Raw genomic sequence first — 15,944 nt, forward strand, 5'->3', positions numbered from 1 at the left:
TTGGAGTATTTGATGGAAGCCAAACCATACCCTGCTCTGTTGTTTGTATGGTGTTGGCCTGATGAAAATGAACTTTGTTTGAACCTGCTGGACTTTATCTTACCAAGCTGAAGTAAGCTGAACTGTTATTTTTCCACTTATTACTGCTGAACTGAAGCTGTTTATTTCTACTGCACAATAAACGGACTTTGTTTTATACATCTGTGTACTGCGTGCTGGCTGCGACCCCCTCTAAACTTCACAACTGGTGCTCGGATGCGGGCAGCGCAGCACTGCAGGAAAAGAAAAAGTTCCGTTTAAAAAGTGACATTTGAAGGGCCAGTCTTCTTGTATGCATGATGGAGGAAGTGCTGAAAGAAATGGCCTTAGCCACTGTGCAGCTACAGCAGAGTATGGTGTCTCAGCAGGCGAGTATGGTGACTCAACAACAAGCCACGGAAGCCCTGCGAGAGGCCTCAGAAGCGCAAGCCAAAATCCTGCTTGAGGCGGTGCAGAAGCTGGCCCAGGGGAGAGAGACAGCAGGAGCTGCCCCTAGCAACCAGGCGATGGTGAGAGCCAGTCACTTTCTGCAGAAACTAACCCCCACAGATGATGTGGAAGCCTTTCTGAAAACGTTCGAAAGGACAGCAGAGCGGGAAGGATGGCCGAAAGACAAATGGGCTGGTATCCTTGCACCGTTCCTGACGGGAGAACCCCAGAAGGCCTACTACGATCTCAACGCTGCAGACGCCCTCGACTATGATCGACTACAGGCAGAGATCCTGGCCTGACTAGGTGTAACAACAGCGGTCCGGGCACAGAGGGTGTACAGCTGGCAATACCGGATGGATCATCCAGCCAGATCACAGATGTATGACCTCATCCAACTGGCGACAAAGTGGCTGCAACCAGAGGTACTTACCGGGCCTGAGATGGTGGAGCGATTCGTGCTGGATTGTTTTCTGCGTGCCTTGCCAGTGGGTCTACAGCGCTGGGTCAGTCATGCAGACCCCAAAAAAGCGGAGCAGCTGGTGGAGTTGGTGGAGAGATATAACGTAGTGGAAAATCTACTCTCTCCAAAGGGCCAGGCGGGCCCCAACTTACCCCGTGTTGCAAGGTTCCCGGACTCCGGAAAGGGTGCTTCATGGAACTCCGCAACCAGCATCCCCAGAAATAGGGAAGTATTCCCAAAAGCCGCTCAGGGGTTGCCACTTGCCATGGCTACACCTCGGAAGGGAGGGGCGATCCAGTGTTGGAGATGTTCTGCCTGGGGCCATACCAGAGCCCAGTGTCCACTGCAGGAGGAACCCATGCAGTGTGACGTACTACGGAGAGTGTCCTTTTTTGCCCAGGAGGTATGCCTGGCAGAGTGCCAGGAGAGTTTTGTGTGTCCCGTCAGTGTGAACCAGGTACCTGCCAAAGCCTTGCTGGACTCAGGCAGTATGGTAACCATGGTGCACGCTGATCTGATTGGAACAATTGACACTGTGCTAAAGCCGCTTAAGGTAGTGTGTATCCATGGAGACACAAAGACTTATCCTGTGGTGCCAGTGTCGATTTCAACGGAATGTGGGACAATTACTCACGACGTCGGAGTGGTAAGAAACCTAATGTGTCGAGTGATATTGGGTCGAGACTTTCCACTGTTTTGGGTACTGTGGGAGAGTGTAAAAGGGAAGTTATTTAAAGTCTCTGATAATAACTTAGCCCCTCCTCCCCCTACCAAAGAACTTGATGCACCGAGTCGGGATACAAATGTTGCAGAAAATGTATTGCAAAATGATCCTGTATTATTACAAAATGATGATGTAATGTTGCAAATTGATGAAATTGGAATTGACCATCCTTGTCGGGACCCTGAGCAGGTTACTGAGGGGGGGGGGGATGATTCCACATTACAAGTTATGTTGGGCGAGGATGATGAGGAATCTTTCCCCCCATCTATGCTCCCTGACCTGGATGTGTCAAAAGGGTTGTTTATCACTGCGCAGATGCGGGATCCAACGTTATCCCATGCGAGACAACAGGTATCTGTTATAAATGGAGTTTCCCAGGAACCTGGGGCAGAAGAGAGATTCCCTCATTTTTCAGTTCATGGGGATGTGTTATATCGGGGTGCAAAGGTCAGAGAGGTTGTTGAGCAGCTGCTAGTGCCTCAGGAGTTTCGGAGGATGGTACTAGTCTTGGCTCACAATGAAGTATTGGGAGGTCACCTGGGTGCCGAGAAAACGGAGGCACGGATAACTGACAGGTTTTACTGACCTGGGTTAAAGGCCGAAGTAAAGAATTACTGCGCTTCTTGCCCCACCTGTCAGTTAACCGCGCCAGTATCCCATTTTCGAAGCCCTTTGGTGCCCTTGCCAATAATCTAGGTGCCATTCGAGCGCATTGCCATGGATATAGTGGGGCCACTGGTAAAGTCTGCCAGGGGGCACCAATATATCATTGTCATCCTCGACTATGCCACTCGCTACCCGGAAGCCTTTCCGTTAAGAAAACCCACGTCCAAAGCTATCGCCCGAGAATTGTTTAATATGTTCACTCGGACGGGTTTTCCTAGGGAAATCCTTACGGATCAAGGAACCCCGTTTATGTCTAAAGTGATGGCTGATGTATGTAAACTGTTCCAGATTAAACAGATGAGAACCTCGGTTTATCACCCTCAGGCCTCTTGCACACTGCACGCTATTCCGATTCAGATTCCGCTTTTTAATCAGTTTTTACATCCGATTCAGATTCCGATTTGCAGTGTGCAGGGAGCAAACTGCAAATCAGAATCTGAATCGGATGTAAAAACTGATTAAAAAGCGGAATCTGAATCGGAATAGCGTGCAGTGTGCAAGAGGCCTCAGACCGATGGCCTGGTTGAACGGTTTAATAAGACTTTAAAAATGATGTTAAAAAGAGTGGTTCAAAGGGACGGAAAAGATTGGGACTGTTTATTGCCGGCAGTGATGTTTGCTGTTCGGGAGGTACCTCAAGCCTCCACAGGTTTTTCACCATTTGAACTGGTATATGGGCGCAGACCTCGAGGGTTGCTTGACGTGGTCAAAGAAACCTGGGAAAGTGAGTCCAGTCCTCACAAGAGTGTGGTGGAACACGTTTCCCAGCTGCAAGAACGCATTGCCAAGGTGATGCCTCTTGTCAAGGAACACTTACTGGCAGCCCAAGAAGCGCAGAGTCGGGTATACAACCGCTCCGCGAAAATCAGGCAGTTCCAGGTGGGGGATAGAGTGGCAGTATTGATCCCAACCGTGGAGAGTAAATTCTTGGCCAGGTGGCACGGTCCCTTCGAGATCGTTGAAAAAGTGGGGGAAGTGAATTATAAGGTACATCAGCCAGGGAGACGGAAACCCTATCAACTGTATCACGTCAATCTGTTAAAACCCTGGAAAGAGAGAGAGAGCGCTCCGGTTAGGGTGGGTGTGAGTGTTGTACCCCAAATAAGCATTGAGGATGTGAAAATAGCCCCCACTCTGTCCAAATCCCAGGTGCAACAAGTAAAAGAGTTTCTTCAGAGAAACAAGGGGATATTTTCGGATTTGCCTGGACTCACGGGTATGGTGGAACACAACATTGTTACTGAGCCCAGGGCTAAAGTGTTTGTCAGGCCCTATCGAATCCCGGAGGCCCGCAGAAAGGCGGTGTCAGAGGAAGTGAAGCGCATGTTAGAATTAGACGTCATTGAAGAATCGCAGAGTGAATGGTCAAGCCCGATCGTGTTGGTACCCAAGCCAAACGGAACTCTGCGATTCTGTAACTATTTCCGGAAATTAAATTAAATTTCCAAATTTGATGGTTATCCCATGCCCCGTGTGGATGAATTGATAGAAAGGTTAGGACCAGCCCGCTACATAACCACATTAGACCTGACCAAAGGGTATTGGCAAATACCCTTGGCCAAAGAAGCCAGAGAGAAAACTGCATTTTCCACACCTGAGGGCCATTTTCAGTATAAAAGAATGCCGTTTGGGTTACAGACCGCCCCGGCCACATTTCAGAGAGTCATGGACAGAATGTTGCGTCCACACCAAAGATACGCGTCAGTCTACTTAGACGACATCGTAATTTTCAGTTCAGACTGGGAGTCTCACCTTCCCAAGGTTCAAGCAGTCCTGGATGCGTTAAGGAAGGGGGGTTTTACAGTGAACCCCGAGAAATGTGCCCTAGGTATGGAGGAAGCAAAGTACTTGTGGTACATTGTCGGAAGGGGGTTGGTAAAACCCCAAATTAACAAAATTGAGGCAATCCAGGACTGGCCCCGCCCCATCAGTAAGAAACAGGTTCGAGCTTTCTTGGGGATAGTGGGCTACTACAGACGGTTCATTCCCAATTTTTCTACCCTCGCAGCTCCCCTAACTGACTTGACCAAGGGCCGGAAGTCAGTGATGATACAGTGGACCGCAGAGACAGAAAAAGCGTTTTTGGAGCTGAAATCGGCATTATGTAGTCACCCTGTACTGGTAGCCCCCGATTTTACTCGAGAATTCGTAGTGCAGACAGATGCCTCAGATGTTGGGTTGGGGGCGGTTCTGTCACAGGTAATTGATGGAGAAGAACATCCCATAGTTTTTCTCAGTCGGAAACTGACGGCCGCTGAGAGAAACTATGCGGTAGTGGAGAGGGAATGCTTGGCCATAAAATGGGCCCTAGACTCCCTGCGCTATTATTTATTGGGTAGGAAGTTTAGGTTGATCTCTGACCATGCCCCGCTAGCGTGGATGAAAAGAAACAAAGGAACGAATGCAAGAGTGTCCCGGTGGTTTCTCTCTCTCTCCAGGAATTCAACTATGTGGTGGAACATAGGCCGGGTAAAGTGCACCAGAACGCTGATGCCCTTTCCCGAGTCCACTGTTTAGTGGGTCTATGTGCCTCCACCGCCTCGGGGTTGAGGCAGAGGGGGGGGGGATATGTAGGGGCCATCGGGGCTGGGTAATAGATGGGAGGTATATTTCCCCGGTATTTGGACTGTGGTCACTTTAAAACCCTGTGTGGTCCTAGGAAGGGAGTCCGGATTTTAGCAGCAAGCAGTTGCTGCTTGGTTTTTTCTTTTCAGGGCCGGACTCCTGGGATGGGAGGGAAGGAAGGGCGGGCCTTCCCATCCCACCTAGGTACACACCTGGTTGTCAGTGGGGCTGAGTCTCACTCATTATGGTATTGATGAGATGCAAATTTATGCTTAAGAAGCAGCCTCACAAGCAGTGTGTGGGGAGGTGTTGAAGGAGTAGCATGTATGCTATGACAATCTCCTGACAAGGAATATTGGAGTATTTGATGGAAGCCAAACCATACCCTGCTCTATTGTTTGTATGGTGTTGGCCTGATGAAAATGAACTTTGTTTGAACCTGCTGGACTTTATCTTACCAAGCTGAAGTAAGCTGAACTGTTATTTTTCCACTTATTACTGCTGAACTGAAGCTGTTTATTTCTACTGCTCAATAAACGGACTTTGTTTTATACATCTGTGTACTGCGTGCTGGCTGCGACCCCCTCTAAACTTCACAATGTATTGTGTAGTGCATGTATATTTTAGTCTAGGGCCAATTTAGGAGGAAGCCAATTAACTTATCTGTATGTTTTTTGGGGGTGTGGGAGGAAACTGGAGACCCGGAGGAAACCCACAGAGACACGGGGAGAACATACAAACTCCTTGCAGATGTTGACCTGGCTGGGATTCACACCAGGGACCCAGCGATGCAAGGAGAGAGTGCTAACCACTATGCCAAGGTGCTGCCCATTCTACACCAAATAGTTTTCGTTCAATTTCAATTTAAAAATCGCGGCTGCCATCTTGGCTATCTTATAACTTCTGGGTCACCCCTGTCTTCTGTGTTAGAGAAGTGCATCACTGAATGAAGCAGGAAGAGGAAGTGACACACTAACTAACACTAACAGATCACTAATGATTACCACTAATGATTGCAAGAGGCTCCTCCGGAGGGGTCATAGCACAACTTTGTTGGAAGTCGTCTGGCTTAAAGGCATGCCCATGAGAGGTGCTCCGAGTCCCTTTACTGTATAGACCCAAGCAATTTTTTTTGAGTTTTGCATATTCGCTTCATAATTGGGGGGGAAATGTAACACATGTATGGTACATTGGACAGATTTTTCAAATTGAAAAGAAATTTTAAAACTGTAGGACCACCTAAAGGCCGAGCAGCTCATATGGGCATGTTACTTTGGACTTTTAATACAGTACAGGTACTCTTTAAGCCCAGCCAAATGAACAACAACTAATTCTATAATGTTATAAAGCGGGTTCCGCTTGTATTAATGAAAAGAATACAGTTGATGCTCAGTGAATCCTGCAAACACCCATGTAACAGATGATAACCACAGCTCTACACCCACGCAGTTTTCATGACCTAGTGAAAGCTAAGCCCTTTATACTGTCAAAAATGTGTTTATCCAAGAAGTGGTTTGGTATGATTCCCTCAAGGATTTATTCTCAGACAAGTAGTCATGTGACCTTCACACATAATAAACTTCAGGATTTACTGCTGCTATACACATCGATACAGCATCAACATTAAAGAACACCGAGCAGCCAGGACTGTGTCATTAACTGTGTTACTTTGTTGCAGTTTTACTTTTCACCTTTCTGTAACTTTTGGTCACCACCGATGTTATTCTTATGTAATATTCCCCAGTGGCATAGCTAAGTAGCTGTGGGCCCCGATGCAAGTTTTACAATGGGGCCCCCACGCACTCTATACATAACAATTGATTCGGCGCACCAAAACCTGCCAATGGCAACTACAGTGTCAGAGGTGCAAGAAGGGGATGGGGAACAGATCGCTAATGATAACCACTATTCAAAGTATCTATAGAAGTGACTATTATGAGCACAGGACCAATAGAGAGCTAATACTGTAGTTGAGGGAGGGCCCTTCGGGGGGCCCCTCTGGCCAAAGGGCTCCGATGCGGTCGCAACCTTTGCAACCCCTATTGCTATTCCCCAACTCTGCTTTTTGGTCACAAGTGTGAAGCCCATCTCTTCATGTAGTATGATGAGATCTTACCTACATAATCTGTTCATAGTATTCAAAACCTATACTACATGATAGTGCTAAAATTGGCGTTGCGTTAATGCTGCAGGCAATGCAGGTGGCCAATGCTTGGTATGTGCCAGGAAGGTTGAGGCTGCAAGCTTGCAGCTTGGTACATTGGTATGTTATGAACTATGTCTGGAGTTGGCCTCATAAATCCACACTACTGTATATGGGGGGGAGGCAACCAGTTGGGCTTTTAAATCCACACTACAGTTTCACAGGCGGGTCCCATGAATTGTAGTTATGACACACACACGCACGCACACACACACACACACACACACACACACACACACACACGTTCTGGCACCCTAAACTTCGCCCTCCAGACACCCCCACCAAACTGCACCGCAAGTGTGCTGGCTGACCCAGCTGTGACTTCTCCCTTAATAGTCATGTGTCCCTAAGCATTAGGTAGCCAGCTAGAGTTGCCCCGACTGAAGGGAGATCTTGTCAGTGGAATGCCGAGAGTTAGGAGACTAAACTCTCATTTACACTCTGCTCAGGACTCTGCATTGGGAAGGAGGGAGGCGCTAGTGAAGCAGAGTGAGCCGCCCCCCCATCATCAGGCGCCTGTAGGCACGTGCCTACAGAGCCTTATGGTAAATACAGGCCGGACACACACACACACACACACACACACACACACACACACACACACACACACACACACACACACATTAAAAATATCCTCTATGCTCAGTGGGTACACTATGTGGATGATGGATCAATGCTGTAAGCATGTTTACAGCATTGGCCCACATAGTGAACCCACTGGGCATAGTTAGAGGGTCTTTTTTGTTTTTTTCTTCATTGCCACATATGGTTATTTTTGGCCAGCCTAGGAAATGGTTCTGCTGTTCATTACTGCACTAGTTTTAGATAAGTAATTGGATATGCTGCCCCATTCCGCAGGCTGGTGGCTCCTGTATTAGAGCCTGTAACAGCTGCAGGGACTGGGTGTATTTCCTAGGTTACCTCACACAGGGCAGACAGGGATATACAGAAGTCATAAACATGACATAGCCTAACTCCCACTCTCCTAACTACTGCTGTCTATGTGTAAATCCCACCGATGTAGAGTGACATCTAATTACTGTACATGACAGCTGTAGATCCAACATGGGTGTATGCCAAACAGCCACCAGTGGTGACACCCAGTCACTCTATGACTCCATCCTGTGCCTCCCACAGCTTTTCACCAGGGAGTTACACTTCATGTGAGGAGAGAAACCATATAGAATACAAGTTATTTGTTGCCAGGATAAAGGTGGCCATTCCCTTACAGATAGCCACCGGATTCAATCTGAGAGGGATCTATTACACATACATGAATTAAAGGCACCTGGAAAAAAGGGGGATTGCCGCTAGTAGAATATTGCTACAATTAGCGTTATTCTACTCCTGGAATCCATAGTAAAACATTGGTAATGTTTACCAATATTTTAATATAGCTAAACCTAACCCTACTCTCACACAGAACTCTCCTCTGGTGGTGCCTAACACTAAGCCCCCCCCCCCCCCTAGGTGGTGCCTAACCCTAAGACTCCACCTGGTGGTGCCTAACCCTAATACCCCCCCTGGTGGTGCCTAACCCAAAGACCCCCCTGGTGGTGCCTAACCCAAAGACCCCCCTGGTGGTGCCTAACCCAAAGACCCCCCTGGTGGTGCCTAACCCAAAGACCCGCCCCATGTGGTACCTCCCCCTCCCCTCAGTTTTACCTAACCTTAACCCACCCTCCTAAACCTTAACCCCCCTTTCTAACACAAAGCCACATATGCGGCTAAGATGTGAAGTTTGGGCACCAGGAAGCACCCAATTAACAGCAAACACTGCAAATATCCGCAAGCCGGGTGTTTTGAAGAAACGCAAATTGTGGTATTGCATAGAGAACGTTCTGCTCACATCTTAGCCGCAGTGTAAAAGCCGCAATTTGTGACAAAGACGGTAAATTTCGGTGCCCGCTGGTTCCGCCGTGTGCGCAAATTTCAGTTTTCTAATTGCGGCTTTTATCATAGGCGCTTATGGCGGCGCCTTTTTTCCATAAGGGCTCCTGTGCCCTTTTTTACCTGATTCGATCTATTACTGCCACACAATATCCATTACAGGTTTACTTTAAAGTGTACTTGGGATCAAATAAAGAGAAGCATTTATACTTGGGGCTTCCTCCAGTCCCCTGTAGGCTGAGGGTTCCCTCGCCATCTTTCCGGGCCACCACGTTGTCCCGCAGTCAGCTCCAGTAAATCCTTCAGTCACCCTCAGTCATGCTTTCCTGGGAATGCACGGCCCAGGCCGCATGCACCCCCCTCATTGCGCTCCTGTATGTGGGAGCGCTCTGCGCATGCACAGTTCACTAAGACTGTAACTGTGCAGACACACACAGTGCTCCTGGACAGTGCAAAACTGCAGCCAGCATATAAAAACCACATATATAAACCACAACTTTGCACTGTTCGATACAGTGCAGTGCTATGGGCTTCCGATCTGACACTGGTCTCAACCTGCTGCCGAGGCAGGAAAAGAGGGATTGCAGCATGCACCAGGTGGTGGCTAGAACACCACATTCTTCTTGTGCTACTTTTTCTGCCAGTCGGAGGCTACAGAGGAACTACTTGTATAGAAGGGAGACAGAGTAAGAAGTTGGGTCAGACTTCAGATGTTCCTGTGGCTGCCTGCAGACAGGGTCTGCCCCTCAGCAGTTGCACCTTTGACCTCGAGGACACCCAAACAAGTGAAGAGAAAACCAATCTCCGTTCAAAATAGTCCTGGCGAGACAGAGTGAGGAGAAGGGATGACTTTAGGAAGAGTGTGCTGACCCTGTAGGCTGACAACATTCTCACTTCAAACTAGTGGACAGGGTGTTGGGTTACTGGCTCACACTTCAAGATACACTCTAGTCAAACATGTATATTTTACACCTACGTGAGTTTACTGGTGTTTCTGCTGAGTGTCTGTAGCTATGGTTACCATGCCCTTATTTTGTCTTGTGAAAGTGCTGGAGAAGCAGAATTTACAAAAGAAAATGTTGTAAGTGTTATTGCCCAATCCACAAACACTGAGTATATTTATCTGGTGGTAATGGAGATCAAATGTATATTGATAGTCTGCCCTGACCAGCACGATTGAAATGTTCTCTTGACAGCAGGATCAGTTCATTGGTTACAGGATCGGCTTATAGGTTGGAGAGTGTAAGCAGGGGGACAATTTAAATGTTTTTTAAACTATTCAAAATAAGTATAAAATGATCATTACTGTCACTTCTATAAAGTGGTAATGCAGAAACTGGTGGAGGGTCCCATGTGGGCCCCTCAGGTCTCGCGCCCTTAGTACAGCTGCAACCTCTGCAACCCCTATTGCCAAATCCTACCTGTAATTTACCAAATCTGTAATAAACTTCAGGGCCGGATTTTCCATAAGGCACTGTAGGCTCGTGCCTACAGGCGCCTGATGATGGAGAGGTGGCTCACACCCCTCCCCAAGTGCCTGCAACGTTCTCTCCCTATGCAGAGTCCCGAGCAGAGCTTAACCATTTTTGCCTTTTGGACGTGACTTTCACGTCCAAAAGGCTCCTGCTGGACCTCTGTGCGCGTCTGCGGTAGCCCAGAGATCAATAAATGGGAACATTGTTCCCATTCATTGATCTAAGTCCACGGTAGAAAAGCTGACGGCTTCTTTTCAGAGGCCGTGGTCTTTCTGACCAAAAAAAAAAAAAAATCACATCCTCCTTGTGCTTCCTGTAAGTGAGCACTCAAAATCACTGTGGCCAAATAGTAAAACTACATGCACATACATTTTTTTTTCACACATAACACAAATTACATTTAAACAGGGCCGGCCTTAGGTTTCACCGCGCCCTGAGCGTAACCAGATTTTGGTGCCCCCCCCATTTATCCTCTTCGCGTGTGAGCACACACACACACACACACACACACACACACACACACACACACACACACGGGGGGCAGATCCCCCCTTTAGTGTATATAGGCTTAGGCTACTAGTCTTGCAGTCGCAGATCCCCTTTTAGTGTATTTAGGCAGCAGATCCCCCCCCCCCCCCCCCCCGGCAGCATAAGCATATTCCCCTTTTAGCGTAGGGAGGTTGGGGAGCTTTACTTCTTGCTGGTCAGTCTTCTCTTCTTACTGTCTGCAGAGCAGTCTACAGACTTAGTGCCAGTGTAGGTGCCAGGATTCTGGGAGCAGGAGAGAAGGACTCGTCACTCAGGACATGCTGCACGCTTCTCTGCAGCAAGCTTCTCTGCAGCAGCCTGAGGCTCAGCGCGCCTCCATCCATCCTGACATATAGCTATAAGTCCCCCCAGTATAGGTAGCCAGGCATAGGTGACCCAGTAAAGGTAGCCAGCTATAGATCCCCCCCAGGATAGGTTAGCCAGGTAGGTGCCCACAGTATAGGTAGCCAGTATACTTGCCCCAGTATAGGTTAGATAGGCATTTGTCCCAGCTATAGGTTAGATAGGTAGGTGCCCCCAGTACAGGTTAGATAGGTAGGTGCCTCCAGTGTATAGGTTAGATAGGTAGGTACCTGCAATATAGGTTAGATAGGTAACTGCCCCAGTATAGGTTAGATAGGTAGGTACCCGCAATATAGGTTAGATAGGTAGCTGCCCCCAGTATAGATTAGATAGGTAGCTGCCCCAGTATAGATTAGATAGGTAGGTGCCCCCAGTATTGGCTAGATAGGTAGCTGCCCCAGTATAGATTAGATAGGTAGCTGCCCCCAGTATAGGTTAGATAGGTAGGTACCTGCAATATAGGTTAGATAGGTAACTGCCCCAGTATATGTTAGATAGGTAGGTACCCGCAATATAGGTTAGATAGGTAGCTGCCCCCAGTATAGGTTAGATAGATAGCTGCCCCCAGTATAGATTAGATAGGTAGGTGCCCCCAGTATTGGTTAGATAGGTAGCTGCCCACCAGTATAGGTTAGATAGGTAGCTGCACCCCAGTATAGGGTAGATAGGTAGCTGCCTCCAGTATAGATTAGATAGGTAGCTGCCCCCCAGTATAGATTAGATAGGTAGCTGCCCCCAGTATAGGTTAGATAGGTAGCTGCCCCCAGTATAGATTAGATAGGTAGCTGCCCCCAGTATAGATTAGATAGGTAGCTGCCCCCAGTATAGATTAGATAGGTAGCTGCCCCCCAGTATAGGTTAGATAGGTAGCTGCCCCCCAGTATAGGTTAGATAGGTAGCTGCCCCCCCCCCCCCAGTATAGATTAGATAGGTAGCTGCCCCCCCCACCCCCCAGTATAGATTAGATAGGTAGCTGCACCCCAGTATAGGTTAGATTAGGTAGGTGCCCCCAGTATTGGCTAGATAGTTAGCTGCCCCCAGTATAGATTAGATAGGTAGGTAGGTACCTCCCCTCATAGTGGAGGGGGGAGTCGCAGCCGCGGGGAGGGCAGCCCGACCTCTCCCTCCCTTCCTCTCCGGGCCACCCTCCGTGCTCCCCCCTCCGATGCAGACTCGGCAATGCAGAGAGAACAACTCACCTCCCTGGTTCCGATCGCCAGCGCCTCTCACTTCCCGCTGTTCGCCTAACAGGAAGTTTAGTGTGTATCAGTAACTAATGTAGAAGAGGCGAACAGCGGGAAGTGAGAGGCGCCGGCGATCGGAACCAGGGAGGTGAGTTGTTCTCTCTGCATTGCCGAGTCTGCATCAGAGGGGGGAGCACGGAGGGCGGCCCGGAGAGGAAGGGAGGGAGAGGTCGGGCTGCCCTCCCCGCGGCTGCGACTCCCCCCTCCATCACGGCAGCCGCATGTTTGCCCCCTAGCAGCGGCACCAGGGGGCGGAGCGAGACGGACCCAGTCGGGGCCCGCAGCAGCCACATGCAGCCAGGTGGCAGGAGCGCCCCCTGGAAGCCGGCGCCCTGAGCGATCACTCCGGTCGCTCAGGTCAAAGGCCGTCCCTGCATTTAAAATTAACTTTTTACCTCCCACCCACAAAAAATACCGAAATTAATTTTTTAACAAAAAAAAAATACACAAAATTACAATTTACGGTAAAAAACAAAACATGCACCTTTATTTCCAAATAAAATATTTGCACCATACATTGTGATAGGGACATAATTTAAATAATGCAATAACCGGGACAAATGGGCAAATAAAACATGTTGGTTTTAATTATGGTAGCATGTATTGTTTTAAAGCTATAATGGCCGAAAACCGAAAAATAATGCATTTTTTACATTTTTTTTCTCAATATTCCTGTTAACCTCCTGAGCGGTATGCCTGACACTGTGTCGGGCATACCTCTTGCTAGAATTACGAGTCCCCCAAAAAGATTCTAATAGATGTAATGCCCCCACAAGGTTTAGCTAGCACTAAGCTAGCTAGTATAAGTAGCCGACACCCAGCCTCGCTCCAGCCTTCGATGCAGTTTACCCGCACAGATCCGGTCTTAGGGGAGGATCGGATCTGTGCATGACGTCGGTGACATTATGACGTCATGCATGATCCTCCCCATAGAGAAGACTGGAGCTGTGCGGGGAGGCTGCACCGATCGCTGGATAGAGGCTGGGTAAAGTATTATCGGGGGGATCTGAAGAAAAGGTCGGAGGGTGCCGGCTAACTATACTAGCTAGCCTAGTGCTAGCTAAACCTTGTGGGGGCATTAAATCTATTATATTCTTCCTGGGGACTCTAAGCTGCAAAACCTCCTGAGCAGCGTAACTCTCAGGAGGTTAAAATGCATTTCGAAAAAAATTATTCTTACCAAAATGTACCACATAAAGAAAGCCTAACTGGTGGCAGAAAAAAACAAGATATACAAACAAGATCAATTAATTGTGAGAAGTAGTGATAAAGTTATTGGCGAATGAATGGGAGGTGAAAATTGCTTGGATGCATAAGGTGAAAAACGACTGAAGGCTGAAGTGGTTAAATTAGAGGTTACTCACCTGGCTCTTGATATTCTAACTATGAGATCTCCCTTCAGCAGAAGGCAACTCTAGCTACCTAATACTTGGGTGCACCTCTAGCTAGATAATACGGATGGTGGCACCTGTGGTTACCTGTGCTGGGCAGGGGAAGTAAGGGAGAGCTTAGCTGGTGACAGCTAAGCCAGCCAGCACACTTGCCGCGTGTTCAGCGGGGGTTTTATTGGCTTGTAGAAGGCAAAGTCTAGAGTACCAGAACATCTGTGGCTTTAGCCTTCTGTGGTGTAAATCTGAGCTTGGTAATCCTTGAAATGGTAAGCTCACTTAGAGAAGGCTAAACTGATGACATCAGCAGTGTGCTGCCACTCCTGACAATTCAGTCAGCAGACTTTGTGTGCCTTTCGCTACTCTGTATTTGCTTGGAGTGGGTCACCCTGAGCTGCTTGGTTACTCTGTTGTACTGGTCCAAGCCCTATCTCATACAGCCTTATCAATCCTTGCCATGTACTGATGAGGACCAAAAGTCCGAAACAGGCTGTCTACATGTGGGTTTGATATGGCTGTGTAAAATTTAAAGCTATAGGCTTGCTATACACCAGTGGTTCTGGATGCTTGCTTGGCTTACCAAGGGCGAAAAGGGATAATTTGCATATTCAGTAGTAGTGCATTGTGGGTAACCACAAATGTTCACTTAAAGCTGAATTATTGCAGATTTGTTTCTGTTTTAAAAAGGCAAATACACCAAGCTTTAGGGCTTTTTGGTCCCTTTTATCCCCCTATACATTCCTAGTAGTTTGGGACCCTGAGCTGCTTGGTTACTCTGTTTTGCTTGGAGTGTAATGGAGTACAGTGTGGTCAGGTTGCAGGTTCTGTAATCCAGAGCGTTCTGAAGGACAAGTGGCTGGACAGAAGTAAAAATCTTTTCGAAAAAAAAATATTTGACATGTATGGATTTTCAGCTGTGTTTGGCTGTTAGTTTTCCTGTGGCTCGGCCACTTCCTTAGCCCTGCTGAAATCTCCATTACGAGTTACCCATGTTTCCTGGCAATATTTTCTCTCCCCCATGAAACTGAAGAGCAGGAGGGCTGAGGCTCCAATATGACAGTTTTTTCTGGTACTTTTCGTTAAACAGTGCAGCGGTTAACAGAAACTTGGCAGGAGAAAGATAAGTGACAAAATATTAAAATGTGTGTGGGTGACACGACTTTGCTTGTAGAGCCGACAGTTTGAGTGAGCACGACACACATAGGCAGCAGGATTAAATTATTCCCACTTCTAGGACATTAGAATATGCTTCTATTATTAATATTCTGTAATATCGGGGTAACAGGAGATTTATTTTCATGTAAAAAGCTGTAGCTGATTATGAGCTCCTGAATACTGAACTGACTCATAGTGCAGAATCATATCTTGAGTAATGTCCTTGAAGAGAACCCGAGGTGGGTTTGAAGAATATTATCTGCATACAGAGGCTGGATCTGCCTATACAGCCCAGCCTCTGTTGCTATCCCAAACCCCTCTAAGGTCCCCCTGCACTCTGCAATCCCTCATAAATCACAGCCACGCTGCTGACAAACAGCTTGTCAGAGCTGGCTGTGTTTATCTCTATAGTGTCAGTCTGCTGCTCTCCCCGCCTCCTGCAGAACTCCAGTCCCCGCCTGCATCCCTTCCCTCCCTGCTGATTGGAGGGAAGGGACGGGGCAGGGACCGGAGCTATGCAGGAGGCGGGGGAGCAGCTGAGACTGACACTACAGATGTAAACACAGCCTCACAGCACGGCTGTGATTTATGAGGGATTGCAGAGTGCAGGGGGACCTTAGTGGGGTTTGGGATAGCAACAGAGGCTGGGCTGTATAGGCAGATCCAGCCTCTGTATGCAGATAACATTCCTTAAACACACCTCGGGTTCTCTTTAAAGGATATTTTACCTCAAAATAAAATGAAAACTGCTCCCACCATTCTCCTCTGTCCCCCTCCGGTACAGCCTACCGACCCCCCGAACTTACTTCCTG

The 15,944-nt window shown here is 48.0% G+C and overlaps 1 long non-coding RNA gene across 1 annotated transcript in view; it reads right to left on the reverse strand.

Annotated features, from left to right (window-relative positions):
- Positions 1-15,013, reverse strand: part of LOC137571507 (uncharacterized) — a 75,158-nt gene extending 60,145 nt beyond the window's left edge. The window contains exon 1 of the long non-coding RNA XR_011031363.1: positions 14,965-15,013. This is a non-coding gene — a long non-coding RNA (uncharacterized lncRNA). The remainder of the gene's footprint in view (positions 1-14,964) is intronic.
- Positions 15,014-15,944: the final 931 nt, after the last annotated feature.

This window comes from Hyperolius riggenbachi, chromosome 4 (assembly GCF_040937935.1).
Source record: "Hyperolius riggenbachi isolate aHypRig1 chromosome 4, aHypRig1.pri, whole genome shotgun sequence".
Classification (NCBI taxonomy): Eukaryota; Metazoa; Chordata; class Amphibia; order Anura; family Hyperoliidae; genus Hyperolius; species Hyperolius riggenbachi.